General features: G+C 45.7%; 1 protein-coding gene across 5 annotated transcripts in view; it reads right to left on the bottom strand.

Moving 5' to 3' along the window:
* CAMK1D (calcium/calmodulin dependent protein kinase ID) overlaps window positions 1–19,624 on the bottom strand; it is a 456,826-nt gene that overhangs the window by 401,988 nt on the left and 35,214 nt on the right. The window contains exon 1 of one of the 5 annotated variants that reach the window (XM_054258456.2): window positions 1–19,624. This exon is cut by the window's left edge and continues 21,697 nt beyond it; it is cut by the window's right edge and continues 34,578 nt beyond it. The exons of the other annotated variants lie outside the window; for them this stretch is intronic. The gene's annotated coding sequence lies outside the window, so the exon portion shown is untranslated. 5 annotated transcript variants of the gene reach the window in all.

Genomic DNA, 19,624 nt, shown 5'->3' with positions numbered 1-19,624 from the left:
CCACGGACCCCCAATTGAACTGGCAAAGCATAATACCTGTGTGTTAGTGTACTTTTTTCATCCACTGCTGAGTCAGGGTCTGCAGGAAAGACCCTTGAAGATGGTGACCCTGACAGGGCATGGTAGCAGATACCTGTAATCCCAGCTACTTGGGAGGCTGAGGCAGAAGAATCACCTAAACCTGGAAGACAAAGGTTGCAGTGAGCCAAGATTGCACCACTGCACTCCATCCTGGGTGACAGAGCGAGACTCCATCTCAAAAATTATAATAACAATCAATAAAAGAGGGCAAAATGAAGAATATCTCTCAAGACAAAACTGAGGCTCCACAAGGCTCAGGTTGTACTTCAGGTCTAGAATGACTTTGCCTCTGGTCACAACGTTAAACGTGTGTCATTCCAGGCAGCAAAGAACTCATATCTGTTGTCAAACATCTTCGGTACATGCCCCCATGCCTCATCACACTGGATGTGGCCTCCATTGATTTGTGAAACAAACAACAACAAAAATTGATCAATTTTTGTATAAACTCAGCAGCCCTTCAGATACGTACTTTTTTTTCTGTGCATTGCTTCGGCTCTGGGAGACACATTTATTACAAGGAGACAGAGTCGAGTCTGTCTTGAGCAGACACCTCACGTAGAAGACACACAGAAATATACACACTCAAGAAACACACAGAGTTACACACACACACACACACACACACAGATGCACATAGAGAGAAAGAAGAGGAAATGGCATTTCTGCCTTGTAACCACCATCATCTTGTTCAAAATTGCTAGCAAATTCAATTAATCAATAAATTATTTACCAGCAATATGGCAGGGAAGCTAATCTGAGAAGAATTATGGGGAAGTGCTAAGAAAATAAAAAGTATGTAAAATGGTGTAGATTTCAAGTAATACAGATAAACAAAATGTGTGATATCCATACAATGGATTATTATTCAACCATAGAAAGGAATGAAGTTCTGAGCCATGTTGTAACACAGATAAGCCCTGACAACATTAGGTAACCAGTGAAAGAAGTCAGGCACAAAAGAACAAATATTGCATAATTCCATTTACGAGGTACTGAGAATAGGCAAACTTACAGGCAGAAAATAGATTCAAAGTTACTAGCGGTGGGAGAGGAGGGACTGGGGAGGAGAAAGGAGGGAATGGGGAGTTACTGCTTAATGAGTACAGAGTTTCTGTTTGGCATGATGAAAAAATTTGGGAAACAGAGAGTGGTGATAATTGCACGAGGCTGTGAATGTACTTAGCGTCGCTGAACTGTACATGCAAAAATAGCTCAAAGGGGCCAGGTGCAGTGGTTCCTGCCTGTAATCCCAGCATTCTTGGAAGTCAAGGCAGGTGGATCACCTGAGGTCAGGAGTTTGGGACCAGCCTGGCCACCATGGTGAAACCCCCATCCCTATTAAAAATTCAAAAATTACCTGGGCATGGTGGTGTGCACCTGTAATCCCAGTGACTCAGGAGGCTGAGGCAGGAGGATCGCTTGAACATGGGAGGTGGAGGTTGCAGTGAGCCCAGATCACGCCACTGCACTCCAGCCTGGGTGACAGAATGAGAGTCCTTCTCAAAAATATAATATAAAATAATGAAAGGGTCAGCCAACCACATCCTTGTGGAGGAATTTGTTTTCATTTTTCCCAGGATATTTGTTTCCTGGGGGGAAGTACCTAGGGCTTGAATCATTATAAAACGCCCAAGCAAATTATCTATCTGGATGATCCTGGTCAGCTTGGACCACAGCTGGGAATGGGGAAGCAAATCTTCTCCCAGATTTCATATTCAGTCAACCAACTCAGCCAGCTCTTCCTCCACCCTTGCATGCGGCCTGTGCGGCAGGAGCTGGTTCCTCTGTGTCCTCAGGGTCTCAGAGAGGCTTCCAGAAGGGGCTACCATGAACTAACGGAGGAGGGAACTGGAGAGAAGAAATCCAGGGTCAGAAAAGACAACACTGTGGAGCTTCAGGGCAGACAGGGATGGGGAGAAAGCGGCCGTGGGGGTGTTCCCAGAGATGCTTCCGTGGGAAGTAAACTTCTAGCTTGAGGGAGGAGATGGGGAGGAAAGAAAAGTGAAAAGGAAGCCTGGTAGGATTTTCTGGAGTTCCCTTCCCCCAGCAGTGGGAGCTTCTGGGTTAAGCTTGGTCTCAGGTGACAGAATCTGGTGGGCAACTGAGGCCAGTCCCTCTGGGTGGCTCTGCCTGCCCTGCCAGGCCTCCTGCCCCAGGTTCCTCAAGCTTGGGCTGAAAGAAGTCATGGAGCGGTTTGGCCGTGCGTGCAGGTCACGAGAGAGGCTGGAGGGTGGCTGTGCAGGAAGGTGGAGGTAAGAGGTGCATTTTACAGTATGAGGAGGGTGGCAGGCACAGAAACAGAGGAAGAGGAGAAGGTAAAATAGAGACTGGCATGGGGGGTCTGAAGGAGCAGGACCCTTGGAAGTGGAGCAGAGGGAGCCTTCCCTAGAAAGAAAGCAAGTCTGCGGTATCAAGGCATGAAGCAATGACGTCACCTTAGGTGGCCTCGATCTTCTCTACAAAGGGCAGAGAAAACAGGGAACAAGCTGTACTGTACGGGAAAGAGCTGGAATAGCCACATAAGGACAGCTGGAGGCACAGACCTATTACCCAGCAAAGGAGGAGGCCCAGGGAGATTTGGAAGCCCGATTTTGCAGAGTTCAACAGCCTTTTATTTATTTATTTTTTTTTTTGACGGGTCTTCTTTTGTCATCCAGGCTGGAGTGTAGTGGTGGGACCTCAGCTCACTGCAACCTCTGTCTCCCTGGCTCAAGCAATTCTCACGCCTCAGCCTCCCAAGTAGCTGAGACTACAGGCTTGCACCACCATGCCCAGAGAATTTTCGTGGGGGGTGTGTTTCTTGTTCCTGTTTTTGTTAAGTAGAGACAGGGTCTCCCTATGTTGCCCAGGCTGGTCTCCAACTCCCAGGCCCAAATGATTCACCACTCAGCCTCCCAAAGTGCTGGGATTACAGGCATGAGCCATCATGTCCAGCCAATAGCTTAATTTAAAAATAAATAATAAATAAGCTTTTGCCAGATATTAACTGGTATTTTCTTCTTGCTTTTTTGGGATTTGTTTTGTTTTTGTTTTTTGAGACTAAGTCTTGTTCCTGTTGCCCGGGCTGGAGTGCAATGGTACGAACTCAGCTCACCGCAACCTCTGCCTCCTGAATGCAAGTGATTCTTCCGCCTCAGCCTCCTGAATAGCTGGGATTACCAGCACGCGCCACCACACCTGGCTCATTTTGTATATTTAGTAGAGACGGGTTTTCACCATATTGGCCAGGCTGGTCTCAAACTCCCAACCTCAGGTGATCTGCCCACCTCAGCCTCTGAAAATGCTGGGATTACAGGTGTGAGCCACTGCACCCGACCTATGGGTTTGTTTTTTACATTAAACTTTCTAATACCTTAAATTTGTTTTGGTGTTTGGCGCAACATGACGGTCCTGAACCAGGGAGGGAGCTGTTTCCCCAGGGGAATCTGGAAACGAGGGGATCAAACCTCCACAGCGTGGGAGTCGGGGAAGCCAAACATCTGGAGATGCACAGCACAGACCTGAGCAAGGAAGGATCATCTCGGCTGGGGAGCCAATGGGACCACACCGAGAAACACCGAGCTGGGTTTTTCCCAACCAGCTAACCCCGAATCCCAGCTCAATTTGATTTACTCACCCACTCGATCCTACGTGCGACAAGAAATGCTGAGTGTCTCCTCGAAGCCCAGTCCTCTTCCCAGCAGCACTGGTTCAGACAAATCAGACGCAAGCATTTGTGCTTTCTCCCATTGATTTCAAAACATTCACATAAAAACGCCATCTAAGTGCTTTGAAATTCATAAACAATTTTAAAGGGTTGGTAAATTACTGCTAAGCAGAAGTCTTATTGGTCCTGATAAGAAGTACTTGTAATAAACGTTTAACAACGCATGCCAGTATTAAAGCTAAGTGTTTGTTCTTGTAAGTAGATTAAACAATATGACTGTGTCACGTTGATATCATGGGTTTCCTCAGTAAACTCCTGTTTCATAGGAACTGGCTCCAGCCAACTTCGGTCTAACCCTGTTGACTGACATTTGGCGTTCCAAATGTATGGGGGTCTTGATTAATGACGTTTCACTGGGGTCTTTGACATTTGGAACTTATAGAACAAGACAATTTCAGGTGTTGATTGTCCTATATGTTTATACCTGCTAGACTGTGGCTAATTTTTAAAGCCAGCCACTTACTAATGTGGGCATTGAGTCAATATACAGAAAGTCTAAGCAAACGGCACAGTCTTTTCGTTACTCACTGCCTGCCTCTGGACTGAAAATGGTGCATATTACAGCTATATCACTGTCTTCCACAAAGAACACAACTCCGAGGCGCACTGATGGGTGCGACAGTTTCCTGGGCACTGTGTCTGCACTGCAGATGATATATTACTTTGCAAATTTCCCGGCATCTCTGACCATGGGCATGGAGCTTAAACTCTTGAGGTCTGCAAAATGAGCTGGCTGGGCCAGAGCCAGCTGTGGAAGCCCCCAGAAAAAGGTATGGGGGTACCTATTCTTGGTATTTCCAAAGACCCAACAGAAACTACACATTTTCCCACAATATCATGGCTCGTGCTAAACCACATTTGCTTGAATGATGTCAATTCAACGTGCAGTGAGCAGCTACACCCCCAGAACAGAAGGCCTCTGGCAGCTGGGTCTCTCCTTTATCAATATAAATTTAAAGAAAATCAGTTAATGCTCAAAAATAGTTTTCCAGCTGGGGCGGGGGGTGGTGGCTCACGCCTGTAAGCCCAGACTTTGGGAGGCCAAGGAGGGTGGATTTCCTGAGGTAAAGAGTTCAAGACCAGCATGGTCAACATGGTGAAATCCCATCTCTACGAAAAATACAAAATTAGCCAGGCGTGGTGGCGCATGCCTGTGATCCCAGCTTCTCGGGAGGCTGAGGCATAAGAATCACTTGAACCCAGGAGGCGGAGGTTGCAGTGAGCTGAGATCATGCCACTGTACTCCAGGCTGGGTGACAGAGTGAGACTCTGTCTCAAAAAAAAAAAAAAATACCGTTTTCTTGGTCATTATGGATTAAAATCTAAGGTCCCTTACAATCTAAAACTCCAATTCTTTCACAGCAAGTTAATCATACCAAGAATAACCCAATCTCAGCATAGCCCTGAATGATACATAATTAACCATTATGAACAATACATAATTAACAATACATAATGATTAATTATGAACAATACATAATTAACAATAACAGTGTTCTCTTCTAGCTTTCCTACACTTGTTTAAATCTTTACAACTAATTAAGGGTTTACCTATTTATAAGGCAAACCGTATTTCCAAAATGAATTAGACACAACTGTATATTCTCTGAAGATATTAAGAAAAGGTCTGGATTCGCCCAGTCAGGAGTTTCTTCCTCAATTTCTTCCTTTTAGAAAAGCTCAAATAACTAGGCGCCCATTTTTGTCTATCTTTATTTTTCTTTTTTTTTTCAAAAGAAATAGTAAAGTTTTCAATTGGCCCCAATATTACCACCTGCCACAAGATATCAAGAACTGGGAAGCCAGGGACCTGCTCTGTGACACGGGTGAGTCTCAGGTCCACACTGCTAACATGAGAGCCAGAACACCACTGGCCATCCTTCAAGGCCTATTATGGAAGAGCAGTCCAGCTGCTGATGGCGGGAAGAAAAAACACTTGGAAGTTCAACGCATTATATGATATAGTTGTTACAAGGCAAATTGTTATTTTTTTTTAAATAGAGTCTCGCTCTGTCACCAGGCTGGAGTGCACTGGCACTATTTCAGCTCACTGCAACCTCAGCCTCCCGTGTTCAAGCAATTTTCCTGCCTCAGCCTCCTGTGTAGCTGGGATTACAGGTATGTGCCACCACGCCCGGCTCATTTTTTTATTTTTTATAGAGACAGGGTTTTGCCATGTTACCCAGGCTGGTCTCAAATTCCTGGCCTCAAGTGACCCGCCCACCTCAGCCTCCCAAGTGGGACTTTTTATGCCACACTTAGTCATTTGGTTTATCCTGTCAGTAAGAAAATGAAAGAGAAACATCAGCTTTTTGGTATGTTTAAAAGACCACTTTGGAGCTGTCGTTAAAAAGTCTAAGACTGGTATTAGGGAGACCAGTTAAATTGGTGGTGGAGACCTGGAAGTGGGGAGTTAGGGAGAGGTCAGTGCCCCAAATCAGCAGTGGGGCTGGAGGGCCAGCACAGACAAAAGGATGCCTGAGGCAGTCACACCTACATCATCGGGCTCATTTTGGGTTTAAGAGCATCAGCTGGAAGTGAAGGGCTACGAAGTCTCTTGCTTGGATAACTGGGTAAACTGGTAATAAGTGCCTTTTACTGAGTATGTACATAGGAGCAGGTTAGTGTGGGCAAAAGGTGAAGAGTTCTGAATGTGTAGAATTGCGTGGATTGGAGAGACCTCGGTGCGGGGCTATCCAGGGCTCCGGTGGAGAAGATACATCATTCTGGCAGAAATGCAGCTCCAGGATTATAACTTGGAGTAGGCTTTTTTTTCCCCTGTGGTTTTGCTTGTTTTGCCTGCATCATCTACTTAAGCACTTTATGGTGATGTGTTTGTTAGCAGGAAAGGAACAAGCAGCAACGTGTGGGAGCACTCAGGGGGAGGCGAAAGCCCTAATGCTGTGTTGTAAGAACCAACCCGGACACGTGAGGCCAGACGCGGTGGAAGGTTGTGAGCTGGTGTTTGAAAGTGAATGCCATCAGCCTGCCCGCGTGTGTTCACATGGACATGTGCCCTGCAGAATTGCAGAACGGCTTAGAATGCCCGTTCTGGTTTCAGGTGGACCTTGTTCAGCCCTTCACAGGTGTGGGACTTGGGTGCGTCCTCACCCGTGCCCACCTGTCTTTCTTGGCTAAGGGTGACCATCGATCCCACTTCACTTGTGATGATTTAGTGAGACAGTTGAGGTGAGGTTAGCTCAGTTCCTGGAAGAGTGGACACTCAAAAACATTTGTCTCTTGAAGTATTTACATGAACAGCTCTTCTATAAAGATTCTAAATTTACTACTGAACATCAATCTGGGATTCAGAATTGATTTTTTAGGTGGTTTATTTTTCATTTATGAAGGGGTGTGCCACAGAATTCCTACAGAGAATGGGGATAGAAACCTCCCATTAGTGCATTTAAAAATACTTGATTTGCAAAATATTCTACATACTTTAAAATAGTCTATTATTAATAATAATTTGTGACTGGGCACAGCAGCTCACACCTGTAATCCCAGCACTTTGGGAAACCGAGGTGGGCGGATCACAAGGTCAAGAGATTGAGACCATCTGGCCAACATGGTGAAACCTCGTCTCTACTAAAAATACAAAAATTAGTACAATCTATAAAGGAGAAAGGTAAAGACAGACAGGGCATTCCTTTTTTTTGTTTGTTTTTGCTTGTTTGTTTGTCTGACTTGTAGAGACAGGGGCCTTTGCTATATTGCCCAGGTTAATCTTGAGCTCCTGGGTTCAAGCAATCCTCCCACCTCAGCCTCCCAAAGTGCTGGGTTTACAGGTGCGAGCCACACTGTGCCTGGCCCAGGAAAGGTATTGCTAGATCAGAGATCTGCCGTAGACGGAGGAGAGGGATTCGACCAGAAAAACGCATCTCCTGGAAGCCTACGTCATACTCGGTACGGTTGTAAGTCTCCATCTGGGAAAACGCAAAGCCCTCAAGTGGGGATTCCAGAGAAATCAGGTCACATCTCAAAATATACTCAGTCCCTCAGAATATGAAGTTCTCAGAACCATGACAATTATGTTTTATTTACTATTCAGTAGGGATGAATGATTGTGGAGATAGCAGTTATTAAGAAAAAAGTTTAAGCTACATGAAATCAAAGAATAAATCATGGTCCGAATGTAAATTGGGAGTCCTGGGCGGCTTCCAAACTCCACCCTCCTCTTCTGAGGTCTTTCATTTTCCGGTGACACAAGCTGTAGTGAAATAATAAAAGAGTCACTGAGATGCTATTCTCCTTGCTCAGCACTTTACTTGACTGCTCACACTTCAGGTACGCAGCAAGAGGTGAGCTCATACTGAAGTTTAAATGGCAAAGACCCTTCCCATCATTGGAAATTCTCCTTTGGATGCACTCAAAGACTTCCCAATGGATGCCACTCTGTTAGGAAACTGCTTCCAAAGACTGTCTTGCCAAAAATTAAATACTTGTCACTCCCTTCAAATACTGAGTAAAAAACCTACCTACCTAGACATTATCCTGAAATTATGTCTTAAATTTCTAAAGTTGTAACATCCATGAACAAATGAGCCCCAGTCACATCACACCATTTGCAGTAGTTATGTCGTCAAAAGTTGCCTTGAACCCTGAATTAGCAAATACTGAACCATTGCTCCTAGAGGAAAACAAGACTAGATTCCTACGGGCCTCAAGACTAGATTCCTACGGGCCTCTGGTCACATCAACTGATCAGTACAGAACCTTGCTTATGTGTGCTTCTGCTTAAAGACGCGTCATTTAACATATATTGTTGATTCATTCATAGTGAACTCAGCCATCAGCACCACAACTGATGCCTGAAGAAACGAACATACATCCGATTTTCTCTGCAAGGTACATGACAGCCTTCCCGTAGTTCAGAACACTAGACCCTTCTGCACCATGCTTGGGGCTACTTTAAGCAGCAAAATCACCAACAAAAATGCAAATACATTTTAGTGAATAGGTGAATTTGCAAATACAGAATCCACAAAAACTGTGGAAGTTGTTTTAGGACATTACTGAGCATATAGTGCAAACTCCTCCATTAGGTGTCATAGTGGGGGGTGTCTCAACAGAGCTAAACCGTGGTGCGGCTCCTATCCTTAAGGATCCTGCAGTCCAGCAATGACCCTCATCTTTTTTTTTTTTTAATTTTTTTATTTTTGAAACAGAGTCTCCCTCTGTCACTCAGGTGGGAGTGCAGTGGTGCGATCTCAGCTCACTGCAAACTCCACCTCCCAGGTTCAAGCGATTCTCCTGCCTCAGCCTCCTGAGTAGCTGGGATTACAGGTGATTGTCACCACGCCTGGCTAATTTTTGTATTTTTAATAGAAACGGAGTTTCACCATGTTGGCCAGGCTGGTCTCAAACTCCCGACCTCAAGTGATGCACCCACCTCAGCCTCCCGAAGTGCTGCATTACAGGCGTGAGCCACTGTACCCAGCTGACCCTCATCTTTTATCTTCCTGGATATACTTGGGGACTACTTCCCACTCCCTCACACCAGTGAGCCTCAAGGAGATCATGGTTTGAGAGCACTCCCATACCACCCTCGCAAACCTCAATGCAGATTCCAATACCATTCCCAGCAGGGCACGCTCCTTCCACTCAAGAGCCACCTGCCCAAAAGAAAAAGGCTGATGGCAGCAGCTGTGATGCAGGCAGAATAAACAATGTGGCACAGAACTCAGGGAGTCCAGAGAACTCACCAAGGGACTCTATGACAAACTCCTATCCCGTTGCCTCAGTTACACCCGCTTTCTTTGTACTGACATCTATAAACACATAAAAACGGGAAGAGAACTAACGCCAAACCTCCTCTTCCCAGCAGTGACTAAATATTCATCCACATCAAGCAACTGAAAAATAAACTCTGCGGATTGTCAGTAGGGGATATATTTCCAAATAAATTCTATATTCTCTTTTTACTATATTTATCAAAATTTCTTAAATCTTCATTTTGTTCAAATGTAGAATCATCGTTACAATAAATACAAGAACTTTTGGGCTGGGTGTGGTGGCTCATGCCTGTAATCCCAGCACTTTGGGAGGGCGAGGCAGGTGGATCACCTGAGGTCAGGAGTTCGAGACCAGCCTGGCCAACACGGTGAAACCCCATCTCTACTAAAAGTACATAAATTACCCAAGTGTGGTGGTGGGCACCTTTGATCTGTAATCCCAGCTACTCAGGAGGCTGAGGCAGGAAAACCACCAACTCAGGAGGCAGAGGCTGCAGTGAACCAAGACCGTACCACTGCACTTCAGCCTGGGTAACAAGAGTGAAACCCCATCTCAAAAAATAAAGAAATAAATACAAGAACTTTTGAAAATATGTAGGTCCTGTAGCCACAGGAAATTTAATTTAAATGTATATACATATTTTTGTAAAGAACAAATATAATATCCTAGGATAAAATTCTGTAAGAATAGAATATGACTCTAAAGAAAAAAAAAAGAATAAGGTAGAAATTCCAATGGTTAAAGATGAGTTTCTTTTTAAACGGATGATGGTGGATATCAAATCTCTGTGGTATTTAGTTCCACTGGTTACACTTAAAATAATGATGTAACTGTTTTATTTCAAGATGCCAATATTTATAATACTCTGGAAATAACATCCTTTGCCTCTCTCCAATTACGATGAAAAATTTTGACTATCAACTCCAAGTGCGGGAAGGGGTAGACGGCTTCACAAAATTATTTCAGGAATCAGGTGAATAAAAGCAGCAAAAAGCCAAGTCAGGTCCATCAAAAGGAGCCCACTCCCTCAGTTCCAGCCTAGTCCAGGCCCTGAAATTTTTCAAGAGAAGCAGGAAATCCGGATTTCAACATACAGTTTACCTGTTTGGCGTTTTTTTAATATGTTGATTCAAAAACTTTTCAACAGTGAGCAAGCCAAACAAAACACATCCTTAGGCCAACATTTTTTTTCTACTACCGTGGCTCTAAGCAACACTCATCCTCTTCCGACAATTTTTTTTTTTTTTGAAATGGGGCTTCACTCTGTCACCAGGCTGGAGTGAAGTGGCATAATCTTGGCTCACTGCAACCTAAGCCTTCTGGGTTCAAGTGATTCTCCTGCCTCAGCCTCCAGAGTAGCTGGGATTACAGGCACACACCCCCATGCCAATTTTTGTATTTTTAGTACAGACGGGGTTTCACCATGTTGGCCAGGATGGTCTCGATCTCCTGACCTCATAAACCACCAGCCTCGGCCTCCCAAAGTGCTGGGATTATAGGCATGTGCCACTGAGCCCAGCCTCTTCTGTCAGCTTTTCTGTGCACTACAAGGAGGTTCATTCATTCAAGAGACCTTCACTGAGCACTTCCTGGTGAGCAGGGCTCACGAGGGTGGCTGATATACTAGCCCTGCCCTCAAAGAGGGCACAGCAGAAGAGGAAACTGACAGGTAGCAAACATTTTCAGTGCAGTCTGTTCGATTCAGTGCTAGAGTCAGGACTGGGGAGAGTGACCACAGGACCTCTGCTTGGGTAGGTCAGGAATAAATGGTTTTATTTGCAAAGGTGTGGAAGGAAAGAGAAGGCAGAACTGGAAGAAACAAGGGTAACTCCACGTTAGTGACTCTGCAGGGCCACCTTAGACAGCTCCAAGGGTCAAGGGGCCCACAAAGCAGATGGAACCAAAGATCATGGCCATCCTGCGGCACTTGAAAGAACAGAACACCCGCAGGAGACAAAAACGAGCCCCGCTCATTTTCAGCTCTTATGTTAAAAACAGGCACATGATGGAAATAAACCATTGAAACTGAGATCCAAAAATAACCTTAACTGGGCACCAAAGCTCATAGAAAAATCCTTATTTTAATCACTTCTGTAAGGCAGCTGAAAGGTACAGACACCAAAACTCAGCTTGGGAAGCAATCAACTTAATGTGCTTCTTTGAAAGATTAATTAAAATGGAGATTACCGAATGGCAGTGGAGGAGCTGGGTCAGTCGTCGGGGCCCAGTTGAGATGAGCGATAAATTGTTTTAAAATCACACAAACACAGCTGCGGCCCAAACACAGAGATGGTGTGCATAAAATCGGCGTCTTCCCAGGCCCCTCATTCAGCTTCTTAGGATTGAGTTAAAAACCCAAACCTCGGAAACAGCATAAGGTGGGGTTCCAACACACCAGGCAAGGAGCCTTCCCCGTGGACGTGGAGGTGGACGTGGCCACAGGGAGCCTACGTTGCTGGAAGTGCTAAGCTGAACTAGCAGCAGCTGTGGCTGGGAGAAGGGCAGGGGCACAGCCTGCAGGAGCTGCCAACACACTTGATCTTAACCAAAGAAGATTGTAAGTGCTTGTTTAAGCCAATTTCAAGGATCTGCTCAGCTGAAGCCTAGACAGGAAGTTGAGATAGCAAGAAAGCAGAGAAGAGATCAAATACCTTCTATATTCCCCTCACACCACAGAGGGCCTGGAAGAAGTGTTCTCTGGTGAGGGCTGCTTCTCCCCCTCAATATATGGCAAAAAGGAGCTTAAACTGGAGTCTCATGAAGACTCTGATTGGAGGGCCCAGAATGAACCCATTATCACTGGGCATAAACCCTGAGAGGGAGAAAACCCCAAAGCACTCACCAGAAAAATGATGATTTGGGCAACCATTCCCCAAGTTCTTACTTCCCCAAGAGGAACAGTGGACAATGATGAAGACCCAGGACTCAAGAAGACAGGACACCAGCAGTGCCCGGCAGGAGACAGCTGTCATCTGCATTCAGCCGCTCCGAGTTAAAGAGCCCTAGACCGGGGGCTACTGAACACTTAAAAACCAACTCTTTTGACTAAGCACAGTGGCTCATGCCTGTAATCCCAACACTTTGGGAGGCAGAGGAGGGCAGATTACCTGAGGTCAGAAGTTCGAGACCAGCCTGGCCAACTGGTGAAACCCTGTCTCTACTAAAAATACAAAAAAAAAAAAAAAAAATAGCCAGGTGAGGTGGCACACACCTGTGGTCCCAGCTACTAGGGGGACTGAGGCAGGAGAATCACTTGAACCCAGGAAGCGGAGGTTGTAGTGAGCCGAGATCACGCCATTACACTCCGGCCTGGGCAACAGAGTGACACTCCATTTAAAAAGAAGAGAAAAGAAAAGAAAAAAGCGAAAAGAAAAGAAAGAGATCAAAGTACAAGTCCTGGAGGTGGCCTGCCTTCATGTCCTGATCTGTAAAATGGGGATAATGATTATAGCTGACCTTCAGGGTGGTCATAAACAGTTAATGAGTGACTCTTTGTAAGGCACTTAAAACAAAATCTGACACAAAGTGTCATGTGTTTAAATAAATGTAGGTCAGGTACAGTGGCTCATCCCTGTAATCCCAGCACTTTGGGAGGCTGAGGCATAAGGATCACTTGAGGCCAAGGGTTTGAGACCAGTCTGGTCTCTACCAAAAAAAAAAAAAATTAATTAAAAAATTACCTGGGCATGGTGATACGCACTGAGCTACCTGGGAGACTGAGGTGGGAGGACTGCTTGAACCCTGGAGTTGGAGGCTGCAGTCAGCTATAATCACACCACTGCACTCCAGCCTGGGCAACTGAGTGGGACCCTGTCTTTACCCAAAAAAATTAAAATTTAAAAAAAATAAAATAAATGTAACTGTTTACCCTTAATAAGCAGCTACAAAGTGCACCCCAAGTGACAGAGTGAGAGTCCGTCTCAAAAAGGAAGAAAATTCCCCAAAATGTTGAACTCATAGAAAGTAAAATGGTGGTTACCAGGGTCTAGGGGTAGGGGGGTGTTAGGGAGACTTTTGTCAAAGGATACAAAATTTCAGCTGGGAGGAAAAAGTTCAAGAGATCTATTGTACAACATAGTGACTGTGCTTAATAACACAGTACTGCATCCTGAAAACTGCTAAGAAACTGGATTTTCAGCGTCCTCACTACAAAACAACAGTACATATGTTAAGTGATACGTATTAACTAGATCAAGGCAGTCCTTCCACAATCTATACATATGTCAAAATAGCATTGTACACAATAAATTAATAAAAAGGAAGGAAATTCTGACAAATGCTACAATGTGGATGAACCGTAAGGAAATTATGTTGAGTAGAATAAGATCATCTCAAAAGGCTAAGCACTGTATGATTACACTTACGGGAGGTCCTTGGAGCAGATAAATTCAGAGACAAAGTAGAAAGGTAGGTGTCAGGGTCTGAGCGGTTGTGGGGGGTTTATTATGTTTTTTGTTTTTGATTTGTTTTGTTTGAGATGGAGTCTTGCTCTGTAACCCAGGCTAGAGTGCAGTGGCATAATCTTGGCTCATTGCAGCCTCCACCTCCCAGGTTCCCACAATTCTCCTGCCTCAGCCTCCCGAGTAGCTGGGATTATAGATGCAAACCACCATGCCCGGCTAATTTTATATTTTTAGTAGAGATGGGATTTCACCATGTTGGTCAGGCTGGTATCGAACTCCTGACCTCAGGCAATCCACACACCTTGGCCTCCCAAAGTGCTAGGATTACAGGCGTGAGCCACTGCACCCGAACTGTTTTTGTTTCAGTTTTTGGTTGTGGTGTTTTTTTTTTAAGATAGGTCTCGCTCTGCCATCCAGGGTGGAGTGCAGTGGTGTGATTACTATTTATCTCATTTTCAAATCATTTCACCATTTTCAGTTATATGAGTTGCTAATGACAGTAACTATCCCATAAATATAGTGTAGATATCCCAGACTGCTCTGAGGAAGACCCTCTATTTTGAGTCCTGGATGAGTCGGTTGGAGTCATCCTCATTTCTTTATGTTTGCTGTTACAGCGCATTGTACATGGCACTGTGGGGAAGGAGAATTCTTATTCTCAAATTCACCTGCTGGCACTGTAAGGACATTTTAACAGACCCCCTAAATTTAACTAGAGGGTTTTGTTTTTCTTTAAGAAACATTTGAAAATCATCCTCCTGAAAGGGAATATTATTCATGCCAGTTTAAGTAGTAACAGGAAAATATTCAGTACTCAAAATGGAATTTAAAAAAAAAAAACGGTCAGCATGAATTTCCAAAGGCATCTGGAAAACTGGCAAAAGAATTAAGAATGTGAAAAGCAACCGGTGATCCCAGCTGGGGTGAAACTGCCTTCCTGTGGAAGCCCCGAATAGAAGATAAGCTTCTAAGATTGCTTGCTTGATGTATTTCCTTCACACGTGATACCAACCTAAGGCAGCCTTAGGAATTCCCACAGACAAGGTCCTGAAAGTTTATATACATAGTGATTCCAATTTAATCAGAGAGAAAAAAAACCACATCTACAGCTCCAGGGGCCCCACACAAACTTGAAGTTAAAGTATTTTATTTTGTATTGAGAATAACAAGAATCCAGGCAAAGATCTTAGAAGTTCAATCTTTCCCCTCTACCCTTTAACCCTTGTGGCCAAAAGACTGAGATACCAACATATCATGGCCGGCCTGAGAAAGGATTTTCCTCGCTCTTTTTTTTTTTTTTTTTTTTTTTGAGATGGATTCTTGCTCTATCATCAGGCTGGGAGTGCAGTGACATGATCTTGGCTCACCGCAACCTCCGCCTTCCGGGTTCAAGCAACTCTCCTGCCTCAGCCTCCCAAGTAGCTGGGATTACAGGCATGTGCCACCACACTCAGCTAACTTTTGTATTCTTAGTAGAGACAGGGTTTCACCACGTTGGTCAGGCTGCTCTCAAACTCCTGACCTAGTGATCCGCCTGCCTCAGCCTCCCAAAGTGCTGGGATTACAGGCATGGGCCACTGCGCCCAGCTGGGTTTTCCTCACTCTTGACAGAAGACGGTGTTGTCCTAAGGCTGAGCTCTGGAGTCCACCAGAACTGCGCTGGGACCCCTTCCCGCCTCCTCCCCACTCAATGCTGGACTCTGAGCACATCAGGTGACCCCACACAGTATCCCATCAAGTTGATTCATAAAGTCAAGACTATACACAGCATCCTCTATTCACCCACACTGAGCCTGACATCATTCTGAATCTAGTGGGCCAGAAGGATAGCCCTGTGGGGACAGCTGGACCTGTATTCCAGGCTTGGATAGTGACTCACTGGCTAGCTGTGTGATCTCAGGCAAGTCCCTCAAACCTTCTCGGCTCCCCTTTCCTCTTGGGTGCTCTACACGTTAGACTAAAGCACCCAAGAAGAAGCTTCTGCTCCCACGTGACATGACCCAAGGTGAACAGGAGACCAGAGAGCCACCAGCTGCAGAAGTCCCAGAGGTCATGGTTAGCCCTGGCTCTGCATATGTGTTGTGTTAAGTTGTTTGGTTTGTTTTGTTGCGATGAAGTCTCACTCTTGTCCCCCAGGCTGGAGTGCAATGGAGCAATCTCAGCTCACTGCAACCTCCGCGTGAGCCAACACGCCCAGCCTGGCTCTGCACTCTTACTTGGGTTTTGCCTGGACACAACGGACCCTATTCTATCCTTAACTAGTTGTAGGATCTTGTGTATCAGGGCTTAACTTTCTGTACCTGTTTTATCTCCATAAACAAGGGAATAAAGATAGTAGGATAGAGACAGACATACAGACAGAGACAAAGACAAAGACAGAGACAGTGAGAGATACAATGTCTCTTGTAGCTCTAGAATTCTACTTATAAGAGAAATTCCAGGCCGGGCACGGTGGCTCAAGCCTGTAATCCCAGCACTTTGGGAGGCCAAGGCGGGTGGATAACAAGGTCAAGAGATCGAGACCATCCTGGTCAACATGGTGAAACCTCGTCTCTACTAAAAATACAAAAAATTAGCTGGGCACGGTGGCGCATGCCTGTAATCCCAGCTACTCAGGAGGCTGAGGCAGGAGAATTGCCTGAACCCAGGAGGCGGAGGTTGCGGTGAGCCGAGATCGCGCCATTGCACTCCAGCCTGGGTAACAAGAGCAAAACTCCATCTCAAAAAAAAAAAAAGAGAAATTCCTTCCATTCTGAACAAAACTGAAACTGAGGTTGGGCAAGTGGCTCATTCCTATAATCCCAGCAACTAGGAAGCTGAGATGGGAGATCACTTGAGGCCAGGAGTTTGAGACCAGTCTGGGCAATGTAGTAAGACCCCATCTTTTATTTTTATTTTTATTTTTATTTTGAGATGGAGTTTCACTCTTGTTGGCCAGGCTGGAGTGCAATGGCACAAACTCAGCTCACTGCAACCTCCGCCTCCAGAGTTCAAACCATTCTCTTGCCTCAGCTTCACAAGTAGCTGAGATTACAGTCATGCATACCATGCCCCACTAATTTTGTTATTTCCAGTAGAGGTGGAGTTTCACCATGTTGGTCGGGCTGGTCTGTAACTCCTGACCTCAGGTGATCCAGCCTCCCAACATGCTGGGATTACAGGCGTGAGCGACAACCACTTTACAGTTCTTCAGCCACTGGTGCAAATCACCAGCAAATGCGGTATGAAAATTCTGCATCGGCCTTGAAGAAGGGCACCATGCAGTATAAGCTCTTTATAAAATGTAAAAACACAGGAGACACTGGACATTCATTCCTCCAGAGTAATTTATTGGTCATGAACATGTCCCAAAATTAAATTCCACCCAAGACCACTGGCCACCTCCAGAAATTAGACTCACTTTGCCCGGTGGAGCAGCGCTTCCCCTGCACAGCAAAGACGACCCCCAGGAAAAATGGCTTTCTCTTTGAGGTTCAAGGACATTTTCTACTACAAGTACCTATAATGAATTCACCCCCTCCACTGACCTAAATCCAGATGGAAGGCATTAAAAAAAAATCAAATGACAATCCAAAGCCACAGATTTTGTGACCATTTTGCTCTCAATCCTCTTCCCCAAAAAGGAAGCACCTTCAGACAGTAGACGACAAGGACACTGTGTCCAGAGAGGGCGTTTCCATCTAACTACAACTTTCAAACTCATGGCCATTAACACTCACCCAAAATAACTGGATGGTCGCCAGCCAGGAAAGGGCACGTTACTAAAACTGGCCCTCCAGCCTCCAAGAGGCTGAGCGGAATTCTGCTTGCTGTGAGTAGGGAAGGAAGCGAGGTCTGGTTATGCTGCCAACGTGCAGAGAGGAACGGTAACTAGGTCACGTTCTCACTCGGGCCTGGATGAAGCCACCTGGATGCTCCAAGCCTGAGTCCCCATGGTGCTGGGCAGAAGCTGAGTCTCCTGCACGAAGCATCTCTCCTTGAAGCCTAAAGAAGACACCTCTGGCCACACACCCCAAGAAGAGTGGTGTTGGGATGTTCCCAGAATCCCTGTTGTCCCAAAGAGCCTGTCCCAAGAGCAATGGGCAGAACATGAGCCTTGGTCTAGGCACAGATCCGGGGCTGGCACATGCCACCGCCAACCACCTGCCACTCAAGCTCCTCAGCCCCCTCTGCAGGGAGCTGAAGCACTAACTGACCACACACCCCTGCCTCACACCACCCTAGCATGGAGAACACTTAAATCTGGAGTTGGCAGAATCACCAGAAACCCAAATAATTAGCCTCTTTCTAAGCAGAAGCTGATGGAAGCTCACGGTCGAACCGTCTCGCCCCTTCCTCCAGACCTTGTGTCAGACAGGAAGAACATTCCATGGAGTATGACAGTCTCTCCATCAGCTCCGGGATATAAATCCCACAGACATCACAACAATGTGCCTCCCCAGTGAAATCGCGAGCCCAAGGCTTATCAAGTGTTTTCCTCCGACAGGCTTTCCAGAACAGCATCATGTGCCTCCAGTGGGGCGTGGTAACAAACCCACATTCATGCCGCATCTCATGACTTCCTAAGCGGTGGGATGGTTTTCTTTTCACAGCAGACAAACCTCGCATTGCCACACGGTTTATCTGAAAAACTACTGGAAGCTCTAGCCCCAGGTAATGACAGAGCTGTCTTTAAGCACTGCAGAAGACTGCCAAGTAGGCCTTTTTTTTTTTTTTTTTTTTTTTTTTTGAGACGTAGTCTTGCTCTGTCTCCAGGCTGGAGTGCAGTAGCACTCACTGCAACCTCCACCTCCCAGGTTCAAGCGATTCTCCTGCCTCAGCCTCCTGAATAGCTGGGACTACAGGCGCCTGCCACCACGCCCAGCTAATTTTTGTATTTTTAGTAGAGACAGCATTTCACCGTTTTGGCCAGGATACTCTTGAGCTCTCTACCTTGTGATCCACCCTCTTCAGCCTCCCAAAGTGCTGGGATTACAGGCATTAGCCACCGCACCCGGCCCCAAGTAGGCATTTTTTAACAATTTATTAATTTAAAATGCATGTCACATGCAGTGTGCTTTCGATTTTGCCTTTTAACCTCTGCAATTAGCAGATGGGTACATTTTCTTGTACCTCTTCACAGCCTCCAACAGAGAACACACCACACTCAGACTGCCAAAAACGTTTCCTGGGCCAAGAAGGCACACCAGCATAGACCAAGGCTTTCTTTCTGCTCTAAACCAGTTTTTGCTTCTGCTCTAAACCTTGGCACCCTTATTTGCAGATGAAGAATCTAGAAGCTGGAGTTTGGGGGGAAAAGATGAAAGTGAGAAAAACTGGTAAGTTTCAAGGTTGATTCGGGGAGAACTGGACAGTAACAAGGGCTTGGGCTGGACGGGATGGCTCACACACGTAATCCCAGTACTTTGGGGGGCCAAGAAGAATGGATCACCTGAGGTCAGGAGTTCGAGATCAACTTGGCCAACATGGCGAAACTCTGTTTCTACTAAAAATACAAAAATTAGCTGGGCATGGTGGCACACGCCTGTAGTACCAGCTACTTGGGAGGGTGAGGCAGGAGAATCACTTGAACCCAAAAGTCAAGAGGTTGCAGTGAGCCGAGATCACGCCACTACTGCACTCCAGCCTGGGTGACAGAGCTAGGCTCCGTCTCAAAAAAAAAAAAAAATGGCTTGGAATTTTCCTCCTCCAAAAG

Source organism: Callithrix jacchus, chromosome 7 (genome assembly GCF_049354715.1).
Source record: "Callithrix jacchus isolate 240 chromosome 7, calJac240_pri, whole genome shotgun sequence".
NCBI lineage: Eukaryota > Metazoa > Chordata > Mammalia > Primates > Cebidae > Callithrix > Callithrix jacchus.
Note: the sequence above shows the minus strand (reverse complement) of the source record. Positions and strands in the feature narration are given on the sequence as shown.